The sequence below is a fragment of the Balaenoptera borealis genome, assembly GCF_965194805.1.
Source record: "Balaenoptera borealis genome assembly, chromosome: 9".
In the NCBI taxonomy this organism is placed as follows: domain Eukaryota; kingdom Metazoa; phylum Chordata; class Mammalia; order Artiodactyla; family Balaenopteridae; genus Balaenoptera; species Balaenoptera borealis.
The window spans coordinates 90,797,583-90,813,694 of NC_138873.1; positions in this window are offsets into that span (position 1 = coordinate 90,797,583).

The following is a 16,112-nucleotide window of genomic DNA, read 5'->3' on the forward strand; positions in this document are numbered from 1 at the left end:
TTTGGATTCTCATTTTCTCAGGTGATAGGCCCAGCAGTGGGTGTGATTGATTGACTGGTAGCACCGTGTTTCCCTTTTCAAAGCACCTTCTTTGTGTTTTCATTAGTGGCTCTTACCACGTCCCCCTTAGAATCGAGGGTACGCATTTCTCCACAATCGCTTCAGCATTTATTGTTTACAGCATTGATGCTAATGGCCCTTCTGGCTGCTGTGAGCTGATAGGTTTTTGTAATTTGGGTTTGCATGTCTTTGAACATTCGTAAAACTCATCATTTTTCTCCGCCGTTTTCTTTTCCGTTAAAAAAAGGAAACAATTGGCAGTACAATATAACTCTTGAAATTGTCTTCTTTGAAGGTTGCCCTCTTTTGAATTATTTGGTCGATTTTCCACCCCAGCGTTTTTTTAGAGAGCAGGTGTCATTTCCCGAACTGCAAGTTTGGTGAATATTTAGTGACCTTTAGCAATGGGTTTAAAGCTGCTGTTGTGGGAAGCGGCCTCTAGGAGGCAGCATTTCCCCATTCCCAAATCTGGGGAGTAGGGCAGCAGAGCCTTTCTGGAAGTCGTGTTCCTAGGTTGTAAATTACATTGGAATGTGCGTGGCGAAACCCCCACAAGTTTATGTGTCATTATTTCTTCTTGGTTTTTAAAAGTGTTTTAATTGGGGTAAAGCTTAGAATATTGTTTGTCCTAGGTGTACACAATCTGGTTCATTTGTACATTATATATGTCTATTCAAGTACAGATCCTCTTCCCATGTAAAATGTTACAGAGGGTTCCGCAGACTTCCCTTGCTATATGGTTGGTCTTTTTGAGATATGTATATCATATGTGTTTGTATACATATAGTAACACTAATCTTAATTTATCCATTCCCCCCACCGGTCGTTTTAGATGAGCATAGTTTGTTTTCTAAATCTGTGAGTGTCTTTCTCTGTGGAAATATGTTCATTTGTGTCAGTTATTAGATAACGCCTATAAGTGCTATCATAGAACACAGGTCTTTTGCTTTCCAACTTACCTCATCTTTCGTGATTATCTCCAGACTCATTTGTGGTGCCTCAAAGAGCAATGGTTCATTGTCTTCCATGGCTCATATTCCATTGTGTACATGGACCACTTCTTCTTTATCCATTTACCTGTTGTTGGACATTTTGATTGCTTCACTGTCTTGGCTATTGTGAATAAGGCTGCACTGCAGCTTTTGCGGCCTGTGTCTTCTCGATTCTTGTCTTCTCAGGTGAGAGGTCCAATGGTGCGCCTGCTGGATTGAATAGTACCTCCATTTTTACTTTTAAACACAGCTCCTTTCTGTTCTCATTATTGGCTGTTACCCCTTTACGTCTCACCAGCAGGCAGAGGGTACACAGTTCTCTAAAACCCCTTCAGCATTTATTGTTTGTAGACTTTTTGCTGATGGTCAGTCGACTGGTGTAAGTTGAAACTTTTTGTAGATTAGATTGCATGCGTCTAACACTCCCTGAGGTTGAGCTTTTATCCATTTTCCTTTTTTTTAAAAAGAGTGTGAGTAAAACTTAACTCTTCCTAATCTCTTCTTGAAACATTTGCCTGTTTTGAATTTTTTGCCCATTCCCTACTTCAGCACAAATATTTAGGGCAAGTGTCCTTTACAGCCCTGAGTCCTTGTGAATGTTAAGTGACCATTGGCTGTGACTTTAAAGCTGCTCTTGCAGGATACGGCCACAAGGTGGCAGCATTTCTCCTTTACCAAATTTGGTTACTAGGGAAACAGAGCCTTAATGGAAGTGGTGTTCTAGGTTGTATATTAGAATGGAATGTGCCAGGAAAAAGCCCTTTAACTTTATGTCTCATTACTTCTTGTTCATATTTGTAATTTACTTTTTATTTTTTATCCCAGCAAATTTGATTACAATGGTTTGTTTGTTCTAGGTGTGCAAGATGTGGTTCTTTCACACATATACGTGTATCTATTCTTCCTCGCATCCTTTGCCAATGTAGGTTATGACACAATGTTGAGCAGTCTTCTCCTGGTCTTCCGTACGTCTTTGGTGGTTATATATTTCACATGGTTTGTATATCTCTGTTAACCCCAATATGGTAATGTATCCAATCCTCATCCCTTTCTATTTGGTGAACCATAAGTTTTTTAATGAATCTGTGATTGCCTTTCTCTGTGGAAATATCTTCATTGGTATCAATTTTTAAGTAACTCCTGAAAGTGATATGATAGGATATGTGCCTTTTGCTTTCTCACTTACTACACGTGGCGTGATTACGTCTAGACTCATCTATGGTGCTGCAAATGGCATTGTTTCATTTTTTTCACTAGCGAATATTCCATCTGTAAATGGAGGAGTTCTTCTTTGCCCACCCATCTGTTGGTGGTCTTTTTGGTTACTTCCATATCTTGGCTCTTGTAATACTGGGCAATGCAGATTTGCCTGCCTGTGTCTTTCCAATTCTCTCTTCTTAGATTATAGGTGGAGGAGTGGGCCTGCTGGATCATATGGTAGCTCAATGTTGACCTTTTTAAGGCACCTCCATTCTGTTCTCATTCGTGGCCCTTTCCAACTTACGTCCCCCTTGAAGTTGAGGGTATGCATTTCTCCACAACACCTTCAGCATTTATTGTTTGTAGTTTTCTTGCTCATGGTTATTCTGACAAGTGTGAGCTGATACCTCTTTGTGGTTGAATTCGCATGTGCCTCATAATCCGTTGAAATTGAGCTTTAAGGCATGTCCTTTTTATTTTTCAAGCAGTGATTACCCCTTAGTTCTTCAAAGTGTTCTCTTAAAGTACGTGTCACCTTTTGAAATGTTTTGGCCGTTACCTCCCTGAAGACATTTTGAGGGCAGGTTTCATTTACAGTTCTGCAGTACTTGTTCCTATGAAATGACCATTAGCACAGGCTTTAAAACTGCTTTTGCAGGTAACTGCCAGAGGGCGGCAGCCTTTCTATGTTCCCCACCCTGGTAACTAGGGAAAAGCCCTTGCGGCCTGTGGTGTTTCTCGGTTATAAATTAGAGTGGAGTGTGCCCGGACAAACCCACACAAGCTGATGTCTCCTTACTTTCGTTGGATTTTTAAATTTAATTTTTATTTTTTATTGGAGTAATTTTCCACTGTGTACGTGGACCACTTCTTCTTTGTGCATTCCTCGGTTGATGGACATTTTCATTGCTTCCAAGTGTTGGCTATGGTAAATATTGTTGGAGTGCAGGATTGCCAGCCTGTGACTTTTGGATTCTCATTTTCTCAGGTGATAGGCCCAGCAGTGGGTGTGATTGATTGACTGGTAGCACCGTGTTTCCCTTTTCAAAGCACCTTCTTTGTGTTTTCATTAGTGGCTCTTACCACGTCCCCCTTAGAATCGAGGGTACGCATTTCTCCACAATCGCTTCAGCATTTATTGTTTACAGCATTGATGCTAATGGCCCTTCTGGCTGCTGTGAGCTGATAGGTTTTTGTAATTTGGGTTTGCATGTCTTTGAACATTCGTAAAACTCATCATTTTTCTCCGCCGTTTTCTTTTCCGTTAAAAAAAGGAAACAATTGGCAGTACAATATAACTCTTGAAATTGTCTTCTTTGAAGGTTGCCCTCTTTTGAATTATTTGGTCGATTTTCCACCCCAGCGTTTTTTTAGAGAGCAGGTGTCATTTCCCGAACTGCAAGTTTGGTGAATATTTAGTGACCTTTAGCAATGGGTTTAAAGCTGCTGTTGTGGGAAGCGGCCTCTAGGAGGCAGCATTTCCCCATTCCCAAATCTGGGGAGTAGGGCAGCAGAGCCTTTCTGGAAGTCGTGTTCCTAGGTTGTAAATTACATTGGAATGTGCGTGGCGAAACCCCCACAAGTTTATGTGTCATTATTTCTTCTTGGTTTTTAAAAGTGTTTTAATTGGGGTAAAGCTTAGAATATTGTTTGTCCTAGGTGTACACAATCTGGTTCATTTGTACATTATATATGTCTATTCAAGTACAGATCCTCTTCCCATGTAAAATGTTACAGAGGGTTCCGCAGACTTCCCTTGCTATATGGTTGGTCTTTTTGAGATATGTATATCATATGTGTTTGTATACATATAGTAACACTAATCTTAATTTATCCATTCCCCCCACCGGTCGTTTTAGATGAGCATAGTTTGTTTTCTAAATCTGTGAGTGTCTTTCTCTGTGGAAATATGTTCATTTGTGTCAGTTATTAGATAACGCCTATAAGTGCTATCATAGAACACAGGTCTTTTGCTTTCCAACTTACCTCATCTTTCGTGATTATCTCCAGACTCATTTGTGGTGCCTCAAAGAGCAATGGTTCATTGTCTTCCATGGCTCATATTCCATTGTGTACATGGACCACTTCTTCTTTATCCATTTACCTGTTGTTGGACATTTTGATTGCTTCACTGTCTTGGCTATTGTGAATAAGGCTGCACTGCAGCTTTTGCGGCCTGTGTCTTCTCGATTCTTGTCTTCTCAGGTGAGAGGTCCAATGGTGCGCCTGCTGGATTGAATAGTACCTCCATTTTTACTTTTAAACACAGCTCCTTTCTGTTCTCATTATTGGCTGTTACCCCTTTACGTCTCACCAGCAGGCAGAGGGTACACAGTTCTCTAAAACCCCTTCAGCATTTATTGTTTGTAGACTTTTTGCTGATGGTCAGTCGACTGGTGTAAGTTGAAACTTTTTGTAGATTAGATTGCATGCGTCTAACACTCCCTGAGGTTGAGCTTTTATCCATTTTCCTTTTTTTTAAAAAGAGTGTGAGTAAAACTTAACTCTTCCTAATCTCTTCTTGAAACATTTGCCTGTTTTGAATTTTTTGCCCATTCCCTACTTCAGCACAAATATTTAGGGCAAGTGTCCTTTACAGCCCTGAGTCCTTGTGAATGTTAAGTGACCATTGGCTGTGACTTTAAAGCTGCTCTTGCGGGATACGGCCACAAGGTGGCAGCATTTCTCCTTTACCAAATTTGGTTACTAGGGAAACAGAGCCTTAATGGAAGTGGTGTTCTAGGTTGTATATTAGAATGGAATGTGCCAGGAAAAAGCCCTTTAACTTTATGTCTCATTACTTCTTGTTCATATTTGTAATTTACTTTTTATTTTTTATCCCAGCAAATTTGATTACAATGGTTTGTTTGTTCTAGGTGTGCAAGATGTGGTTCTTTCACACATATACGTGTATCTATTCTTCCTCGCATCCTTTGCCAATGTAGGTTATGACACAATGTTGAGCAGTCTTCTCCTGGTCTTCCGTACGTCTTTGGTGGTTATATATTTCACATGGTTTGTATATCTCTGTTAACCCCAATATGGTAATGTATCCAATCCTCATCCCTTTCTATTTGGTGAACCATAAGTTTTTTAATGAATCTGTGATTGCCTTTCTCTGTGGAAATATCTTCATTGGTATCAATTTTTAAGTAACTCCTGAAAGTGATATGATAGGATATGTGCCTTTTGCTTTCTCACTTACTACACTTGGCGTGATTACGTCTAGACTCATCTATGGTGCTGCAAATGGCATTGTTTCATTTTTTTCACTAGCGAATATTCCATCTGTAAATGGAGGAGTTCTTCTTTGCCCACCCATCTGTTGGTGGTCTTTTTGGTGACTTCCATATCTTGGCTATTGTAATACTGGGCAATGCAGATTTGCCTGCCTGTGTCTTTCCAATTCTCTCTTCTTAGATTATAGGTGGAGGAGTGGGCCTGCTGGATCATATGGTAGCTCAATGTTGACCTTTTTAAGGCACCTCCATTCTGTTCTCATTCGTGGCCCTTTCCAACTTACGTCCCCCTTGAAGTTGAGGGTATGCATTTCTCCACAACACCTTCAGCATTTATTGTTTGTAGTTTTCTTGCTCATGGTTATTCTGACAAGTGTGAGCTGATACCTCTTTGTGGTTGAATTCGCATGTGCCTCATAATCCGTTGAAATTGAGCTTTAAGGCATGTCCTTTTTATTTTTCAAGCAGTGATTACCCCTTAGTTCTTCAAAGTGTTCTCTTAAAGTACGTGTCACCTTTTGAAATGTTTTGGCCGTTACCTCCCTGAAGACATTTTGAGGGCAGGTTTCATTTACAGTTCTGCAGTACTTGTTCCTATGAAATGACCATTAGCACAGGCTTTAAAACTGCTTTTGCAGCTAACTGCCAGAGGGCGGCAGCCTTTCTATGTTCCCCACCCTGGTAACTAGGGAAAAGCCCTTGCGGCCTGTGGTGTTTCTCGGTTATAAATTAGAGTGGAGTGTGCCCGGACAAACCCACACAAGCTGATGTCTCCTTACTTTCGTTGGATTTTTAAATTTAATTTTTATTTTTTATTGGAGTAATTTTCCACTGTGTACGTGGACCACTTCTTCTTTGTGCATTCCTCGGTTGATGGACATTTTCATTGCTTCCAAGTGTTGGCTATGGTAAATATTGTTGGAGTGCAGGATTGCCAGCCTGTGACTTTTGGATTCTCATTTTCTCAGGTGATAGGCCCAGCAGTGGGTGTGATTGATTGACTGGTAGCACCGTGTTTCCCTTTTCAAAGCACCTTCTTTGTGTTTTCATTAGTGGCTCTTACCACGTCCCCCTTAGAATCGAGGGTACGCATTTCTCCACAATCGCTTCAGCATTTATTGTTTACAGCATTGATGCTAATGGCCCTTCTGGCTGCTGTGAGCTGATAGGTTTTTGTAATTTGGGTTTGCATGTCTTTGAACATTCGTAAAACTCATCATTTTTCTCCGCCGTTTTCTTTTCCGTTAAAAAAAGGAAACAATTGGCAGTACAATATAACTCTTGAAATTGTCTTCTTTGAAGGTTGCCCTCTTTTGAATTATTTGGTCGATTTTCCACCCCAGCGTTTTTTTAGAGAGCAGGTGTCATTTCCCGAACTGCAAGTTTGGTGAATATTTAGTGACCTTTAGCAATGGGTTTAAAGCTGCTGTTGTGGGAAGCGGCCTCTAGGAGGCAGCATTTCCCCATTCCCAAATCTGGGGAGTAGGGCAGCAGAGCCTTTCTGGAAGTCGTGTTCCTAGGTTGTAAATTACATTGGAATGTGCGTGGCGAAACCCCCACAAGTTTATGTGTCATTATTTCTTCTTGGTTTTTAAAAGTGTTTTAATTGGGGTAAAGCTTAGAATATTGTTTGTCCTAGGTGTACACAATCTGGTTCATTTGTACATTATATATGTCTATTCAAGTACAGATCCTCTTCCCATGTAAAATGTTACAGAGGGTTCCGCAGACTTCCCTTGCTATATGGTTGGTCTTTTTGAGATATGTATATCATATGTGTTTGTATACATATAGTAACACTAATCTTAATTTATCCATTCCCCCCACCGGTCGTTTTAGATGAGCATAGTTTGTTTTCTAAATCTGTGAGTGTCTTTCTCTGTGGAAATATGTTCATTTGTGTCAGTTATTAGATAACGCCTATAAGTGCTATCATAGAACACAGGTCTTTTGCTTTCCAACTTACCTCATCTTTCGTGATTATCTCCAGACTCATTTGTGGTGCCTCAAAGAGCAATGGTTCATTGTCTTCCATGGCTCATATTCCATTGTGTACATGGACCACTTCTTCTTTATCCATTTACCTGTTGTTGGACATTTTGATTGCTTCACTGTCTTGGCTATTGTGAATAAGGCTGCACTGCAGCTTTTGCGGCCTGTGTCTTCTCGATTCTTGTCTTCTCAGGTGAGAGGTCCAATGGTGCGCCTGCTGGATTGAATAGTACCTCCATTTTTACTTTTAAACGCAGCTCCTTTCTGTTCTCATTATTGGCTGTTACCCCTTTACGTCTCACCAGCAGGCAGAGGGTACACAGTTCTCTAAAACCCCTTCAGCATTTATTGTTTGTAGACTTTTTGCTGATGGTCAGTCGACTGGTGTAAGTTGAAACTTTTTGTAGATTAGATTGCATGCGTCTAACACTCCCTGAGGTTGAGCTTTTATCCATTTTCCTTTTTTTTAAAAAGAGTGTGAGTAAAACTTAACTCTTCCTAATCTCTTCTTGAAACATTTGCCTGTTTTGAATTTTTTGCCCATTCCCTACTTCAGCACAAATATTTAGGGCAAGTGTCCTTTACAGCCCTGAGTCCTTGTGAATGTTAAGTGACCATTGGCTGTGACTTTAAAGCTGCTCTTGCAGGATACGGCCACAAGGTGGCAGCATTTCTCCTTTACCAAATTTGGTTACTAGGGAAACAGAGCCTTAATGGAAGTGGTGTTCTAGGTTGTATATTAGAATGGAATGTGCCAGGAAAAAGCCCTTTAACTTTATGTCTCATTACTTCTTGTTCATATTTGTAATTTACTTTTTATTTTTTATCCCAGCAAATTTGATTACAATGGTTTGTTTGTTCTAGGTGTGCAAGATGTGGTTCTTTCACACATATACGTGTATCTATTCTTCCTCGCATCCTTTGCCAATGTAGGTTATGACACAATGTTGAGCAGTCTTCTCCTGGTCTTCCGTACGTCTTTGGTGGTTATATATTTCACATGGTTTGTATATCTCTGTTAACCCCAATATGGTAATGTATCCAATCCTCATCCCTTTCTATTTGGTGAACCATAAGTTTTTTAATGAATCTGTGATTGCCTTTCTCTGTGGAAATATCTTCATTGGTATCAATTTTTAAGTAACTCCTGAAAGTGATATGATAGGATATGTGCCTTTTGCTTTCTCACTTACTACACTTGGCGTGATTACGTCTAGACTCATCTATGGTGCTGCAAATGGCATTGTTTCATTTTTTTCACTAGCGAATATTCCATCTGTAAATGGAGGAGTTCTTCTTTGCCCACCCATCTGTTGGTGGTCTTTTTGGTGACTTCCATATCTTGGCTATTGTAATACTGGGCAATGCAGATTTGCCTGCCTGTGTCTTTCCAATTCTCTCTTCTTAGATTATAGGTGGAGGAGTGGGCCTGCTGGATCATATGGTAGCTCAATGTTGACCTTTTTAAGGCACCTCCATTCTGTTCTCATTCGTGGCCCTTTCCAACTTACGTCCCCCTTGAAGTTGAGGGTATGCATTTCTCCACAACACCTTCAGCATTTATTGTTTGTAGTTTTCTTGCTCATGGTTATTCTGACAAGTGTGAGCTGATACCTCTTTGTGGTTGAATTCGCATGTGCCTCATAATCCGTTGAAATTGAGCTTTAAGGCATGTCCTTTTTATTTTTCAAGCAGTGATTACCCCTTAGTTCTTCAAAGTGTTCTCTTAAAGTACGTGTCACCTTTTGAAATGTTTTGGCCGTTACCTCCCTGAAGACATTTTGAGGGCAGGTTTCATTTACAGTTCTGCAGTACTTGTTCCTATGAAATGACCATTAGCACAGGCTTTAAAACTGCTTTTGCAGCTAACTGCCAGAGGGCGGCAGCCTTTCTATGTTCCCCACCCTGGTAACTAGGGAAAAGCCCTTGCGGCCTGTGGTGTTTCTCGGTTATAAATTAGAGTGGAGTGTGCCCGGACAAACCCACACAAGCTGATGTCTCCTTACTTTCGTTGGATTTTTAAATTTAATTTTTATTTTTTATTGGAGTAATTTTCCACTGTGTACGTGGACCACTTCTTCTTTGTGCATTCCTCGGTTGATGGACATTTTCATTGCTTCCAAGTGTTGGCTATGGTAAATATTGTTGGAGTGCAGGATTGCCAGCCTGTGACTTTTGGATTCTCATTTTCTCAGGTGATAGGCCCAGCAGTGGGTGTGATTGATTGACTGGTAGCACCGTGTTTCCCTTTTCAAAGCACCCTCTTTGTGTTTTCATTAGTGGCTCTTACCACGTCCCCCTTAGACTCGAGGGTACGCATTTCTCCACAATCGCTTCAGCATTTATTGTTTACAGCATTTATGCTAATGGCCCTTCTGGCTGCTGTGAGCTGATAGGTTTTTGTAATTTGGGTTTGCATGTCTTTGAAAATTCGTAAAACTCATCATTTTTCTCCGCCGTTTTCTTTTCTGTTAAAAAAAGGAAACAATTGGCAGTACAATATAACTCTTGAAATTGTCTTCTTTGAAGGTTGCCCTCTTTTGAATTATTTGGTCGATTTTCCACCCCAGCGTTTTTTTAGAGAGCAGGTGCCATTTCCCGAACTGCAAGTTTGGTGAATATTTAGTGACCTTTAGCAATGGGTTTAAAGCTGCTGTTGTGGGAAGTGGCCTCAAGGAGGCAGCATTTCTCCATTCCCAAATCTGGGTAGTAGGGCAGCAGAGCCTTTCTGGAAGTCGTGTTCCTAGGTTGTAAATTACATTGGAATGTGCGTGGAGAAACCCCCACAAGTTTATGTGTCATTATTTCTTCTTGGTTTTTAAAAGTGTTTTAATTGGGGTAAAGCTTAGAATATTGTTTGTCCTAGGTGTACACAATCTGGTTCATTTGTACATTATATATGTCTATTCAAGTACAGATCCTCTTCCCATGTAAAATGTTAGAGGGTTCCGCAGACTTCCCTTGCTATATGGTTGGTCTTTTTGAGATATGTATATCATATGTGTTTGTATACATATAGTAACACTAATCTTAATTTATCCATTCCCCCCACCGGTCGTTTTAGATGAGCATAGTTTGTTTTCTAAATCAGAGTGTCTTTCTCTGTGGAGATATGTTCATTTGTGTCAGTTATTAGGTAACGCCTATAAGTGCTACCATAGAAAACAGGTCTTTTGCTTTCCAACTTACCTCATCTTTCGTGATTATCTCCAGACTCATTTGTGGTGCCTCAAAGAGCAATGGTTCATTGTCTTCCATGGCTAATATTCCATTGTGTACATGGACCACTTCTTCTTTATCCATTTACCTGTTTTTGGACATTTTGATTGCTTCACTGTCTTGGCTATTGTGAATAAGGCTGCACTGCAGCTTTTGCGGCCTGTGTCTTCTCGATTCTTGTCTTCTCAGGTGAGAGGTCCAATGGTGCGCCTGCTGGATTGAATAGTACCTCCATTTTTACTTTTAAACACAGCTCCATTCTGTTCTCATTATTGGCTGTTACCCCTTTACGTCTCACCAGCAGGCAGAGGGTACACAGTTCTCTAAAACCCCTTCAGCATTTATTGTTTGTAGACTTTTTGCTGATGGTCAGTCGACTGGTGTAAGTTGAAACTTTTTGTAGATTAGATTGCATGCGTCTAACACTCCCTGAGGTTGAGCTTTTATCCATTTTCCTTTTTTTTAAAAAGAGTGTGAGTAAAACTTAACTCTTCATAATCTCTTCTTGAAACATTTGCCTGTTTTGAATTTTTTGTCCATTCCCTACTTCAGCACAAATATTTAGGGCAAGTGTCCTTTACAGCCCTGAGTCCTTGTGAATGTTAAGTGACCATTAGCTGTGACTTTAAAGCTGCTCTTGCAGGAAACGGCCACTAGGTGGCAGCATTTCTCTTTTTCCAAATTTGGTTACTAGGGAAACAGAGCCTTAATGGAAGTGGTGTTCTAGGGTGTATATTAGAATGGAATGTGCCAGGAAAAAGCCCTTTAACTTTATGTCTCATTACTTCTTGTTCATATTTGTAATTTACTTTTTATTTTTTATCCCAGCAAATTTGATTACAATGGTTTGTTTGTTCTAGGTGTGCAAGATGTGGTTCTTTCACACATATACGTGTATCTATTCTTCCTCGCATCCTTTGCCAATGTAGGTTATGACACAATGTTGAGCAGTCTTCTCCTGGTCTTCCGTACGTCTTTGGTGGTTATATATTTCACATGGTTTGTATATCTCTGTTAACCCCAATATGGTAATGTATCCAATCCTCATCCCTTTCTATTTGGTGAACCATAAGTTTTTTAATGAATCTGTGATTGCCTTTCTCTGTGGAAATATCTTCATTGGTATCAATTTTTAAGTAACTCCTGAAAGTGATATGATAGGATATGTGCCTTTTGCTTTCTCACTTACTACACGTGGCGTGATTACGTCTAGACTCATCTATGGTGCTGCAAATGGCATTGTTTCTTTTTTTTCACTAGCGAATATTCCATCTGTAAATGGAGGAGTTCTTCTTTGCCCACCCATCTGTTGGTGGTCTTTTTGGTTACTTCCATATCTTGGCTATTGTAATACTGGGCAATGCAGATAAGCCTGCCTGTGTCTTTCCAATTCTCTCTTCTTAGATTATAGGTGGAGGAGTGGGCCTGCTGGATCATATGGTAGCTCAATGTTGACCTTTTTAAGGCACCTCCATTCTGTTCTCATTCGTGGCCCTTTCCAACTTACGTCCCCCTTGAAGTTGAGGGTATGCATTTCTCCACAACACCTTCAGCATTTATTGTTTGTAGTTTTCTTGCTCATGGTTATTCTGACAAGTGTGAGCTGATACCTCTTTGTGGTTGAATTCGCATGTGCCTCATAATCCGTTGAAATTGAGCTTTAAGGCATGTCCTTTTTATTTTTCAAGCAGTGATTACCCCTTAGTTCTTCAAAGTGTTCTCTTAAAGTACGTGTCACCTTTTGAAATGTTTTGGCCGTTACCTCCCTGAAGACATTTTGAGGGCAGGTTTCATTTACAGTTCTGCAGTACTTGTTCCTATGAAATGACCATTAGCACAGGCTTTAAAACTGCTTTTGCAGGTAACTGCCAGAGGGCGGCAGCCTTTCTATGTTCCCCACCCTGGTAACTAGGGAAAAGCCCTTGCGGCCTGTGGTGTTTCTCGGTTATAAATTAGAGTGGAGTGTGCCCGGACAAACCCACACAAGCTGATGTCTCCTTACTTTCGTTGGATTTTTAAATTTAATTTTTATTTTTTATTGGAGTAATTTTCCACTGTGTACGTGGACCACTTCTTCTTTGTGCATTCCTCGGTTGATGGACATTTTCATTGCTTCCAAGTGTTGGCTATGGTAAATATTGTTGGAGTGCAGGATTGCCAGCCTGTGACTTTTGGATTCTCATTTTCTCAGGTGATAGGCCCAGCAGTGGGTGTGATTGATTGACTGGTAGCACCGTGTTTCCCTTTTCAAAGCACCTTCTTTGTGTTTTCATTAGTGGCTCTTACCACGTCCCCCTTAGAATCGAGGGTACGCATTTCTCCACAATCGCTTCAGCATTTATTGTTTACAGCATTGATGCTAATGGCCCTTCTGGCTGCTGTGAGCTGATAGGTTTTTGTAATTTGGGTTTGCATGTCTTTGAACATTCGTAAAACTCATCATTTTTCTCCGCCGTTTTCTTTTCCGTTAAAAAAAGGAAACAATTGGCAGTACAATATAACTCTTGAAATTGTCTTCTTTGAAGGTTGCCCTCTTTTGAATTATTTCGTCGATTTTCCACCCCAGCGTTTTTTTCGAGAGCAGGTGTCATTTCCCGAACTGCAAGTTTGGTGAATATTTAGTGACCTTTAGCAATGGGTTTAAAGCTGCTGTTGTGGGAAGCGGCCTCTAGGAGGCAGCATTTCTCCATTCCCAAATCTGGGGAGTAGGGCAGCAGAGCCTTTCTGGAAGTCGTGTTCCTAGGTTGTAAATTACATTGGAATGTGCGTGGCGAAACCCCCACAAGTTTATGTGTCATTATTTCTTCTTGGTTTTTAAAAGTGTTTTAATTGGGGTAAAGCTTAGAATATTGTTTGTCCTAGGTGTACACAATCTGGTTCATTTGTACATTATATATGTCTATTCAAGTACAGATCCTCTTCCCATGTAAAATGTTACAGAGGGTTCCGCAGACTTCCCTTGCTATATGGTTGGTCTTTTTGAGATATGTATATCATATGTGTTTGTATACATATAGTAACACTAATCTTAATTTATCCATTCCCCCCACCGGTCGTTTTAGATGAGCATAGTTTGTTTTCTAAATCTGTGAGTGTCTTTCTCTGTGGAAATATGTTCATTTGTGTCAGTTATTAGATAACGCCTATAAGTGCTATCATAGAACAGAGGTCTTTTGCTTTCCAACTTACCTCATCTTTCGTGATTATCTCCAGACTCATTTGTGGTGCCTCAAAGAGCAATGGTTCATTGTCTTCCATGGCTCATATTCCATTGTGTACATGGACCACTTCTTCTTTATCCATTTACCTGTTGTTGGACATTTTGATTGCTTCACTGTCTTGGCTATTGTGAATAAGGCTGCACTGCAGCTTTTGCGGCCTGTGTCTTCTCGATTCTTGTCTTCTCAGGTGAGAGGTCCAATGGTGCGCCTGCTGGATTGAATAGTACCTCCATTTTTACTTTTAAACGCAGCTCCTTTCTGTTCTCATTATTGGCTGTTACCCCTTTACATCTCACCAGCAGGCAGAGGGTACACAGTTCTCTAAAACCCCTTCAGCATTTATTGTTTGTAGACTTTTTGCTGATGGTCAGTCGACTGGTGTAAGTTGAAACTTTTTGTAGATTAGATTGCATGCGTCTAACACTCCCTGAGGTTGAGCTTTTATCCATTTTCCTTTTTTTTAAAAAGAGTGTGAGTAAAACTTAACTCTTCCTAATCTCTTCTTGAAACATTTGCCTGTTTTGAATTTTTTGCCCATTCCCTACTTCAGCACAGATATTTAGGGCAAGTGTCCTTTACAGCCCTGAGTCCTTGTGAATGTTAAGTGACCATTAGCTGTGACTTTAAAGCTGCTCTTGCAGGAAACGGCCACTAGGTGGCAGCATTTCTCCTTTACCAAATTTGGTTACTAGGGAAACAGAGCCTTAATGGAAGTGGTGTTCTAGGTTGTATATTAGAATGGAATGTGCCAGGAAAAAGCCCTTTAACTTTATGTCTCATTACTTCTTGTTCATATTTGTAATTTACTTTTTATTTTTTATCCCAGCAAATTTGATTACAATGGTTTGTTTGTTCTAGGTGTGCAAGATGTGGTTCTTTCACACATATACATGTATCTATTCTTCCTCGCATCCTTTGCCAATGTAGGTTATGACACAATGTTGAGTAGTCTTCTCCTGGTCTTTTGTACGTCTTTGGGGGTTATATATTTCACATGGTTTGTATATCTCTGTTAACCCCAATATGGCAATGTATCCAATCCTCATCCCTTTCTATTTGGTGAACCATAAGTTTTTTAATGAATCTGTGATTGCCTTTCTCTGTGGAAATATCTTCATTGGTATCAATTTTTAAGTAACTCCTGAAAGTGATATGATAGGATATGTGCCTTTTGCTTTCTCACTTACTACACGTGGCGTGATTACGTCTAGACTCATCTATGGTGCTGCAAATGGCATTGTTTCATTTTTTTCACTAGCGAATATTCCATCTGTAAATGGAGGAGTTCTTCTTTGCCCACCCATCTGTTGGTGGTCTTTTTGGTGACTTCCATATCTTGGCTATTGTAATACTGGGCAATGCAGATTTGCCTGCCTGTGTCTTTCCAATTCTCTCTTCTTAGATTATAGGTGGAGGAGTGGGCCTGCTGGATCATATGGTAGCTCAATGTTGACCTTTTTAAGGCACCTCCATTCTGTTCTCATTCGTGGCCCTTTCCAACTTACGTCCCCCTTGAAGTTGAGGGTATGCATTTCTCCACAACACCTTCAGCATTTATTGTTTGTAGTTTTCTTGCTCATGGTTATTCTGACAAGTGTGAGCTGATACCTCTTTGTGGTTGAATTCGCATGTGCCTCATAATCCGTTGAAATTGAGCTTTAAGGCATGTCCTTTTTATTTTTCAAGCAGTGATTACCCCTTAGTTCTTCAAAGTGTTCTCTTAAAGTACGTGTCACCTTTTGAAATGTTTTGGCCGTTACCTCCCTGAAGACATTTTGAGGGCAGGTTTCATTTACAGTTCTGCAGTACTTGTTCCTATGAAATGACCATTAGCACAGGCTTTAAAACTGCTTTTGCAGCTAACTGCCAGAGGGCGGCAGCCTTTCTATGTTCCCCACCCTGGTAACTAGGGAAAAGCCCTTGCGGCCTGTGGTGTTTCTCGGTTATAAATTAGAGTGGAGTGTGCCCGGACAAACCCACACAAGCTGATGTCTCCTTACTTTCGTTGGATTTTTAAATTTAATTTTTATTTTTTATTGGAGTAATTTTCCACTGTGTACGTGGACCACTTCTTCTTTGTGCATTCCTCGGTTGATGGACATTTTCATTGCTTCCAAGTGTTGGCTATGGTAAATATTGTTGGAGTGCAGGATTGCCAGCCTGTGACTTTTGGATTCTCATTTTCTCAG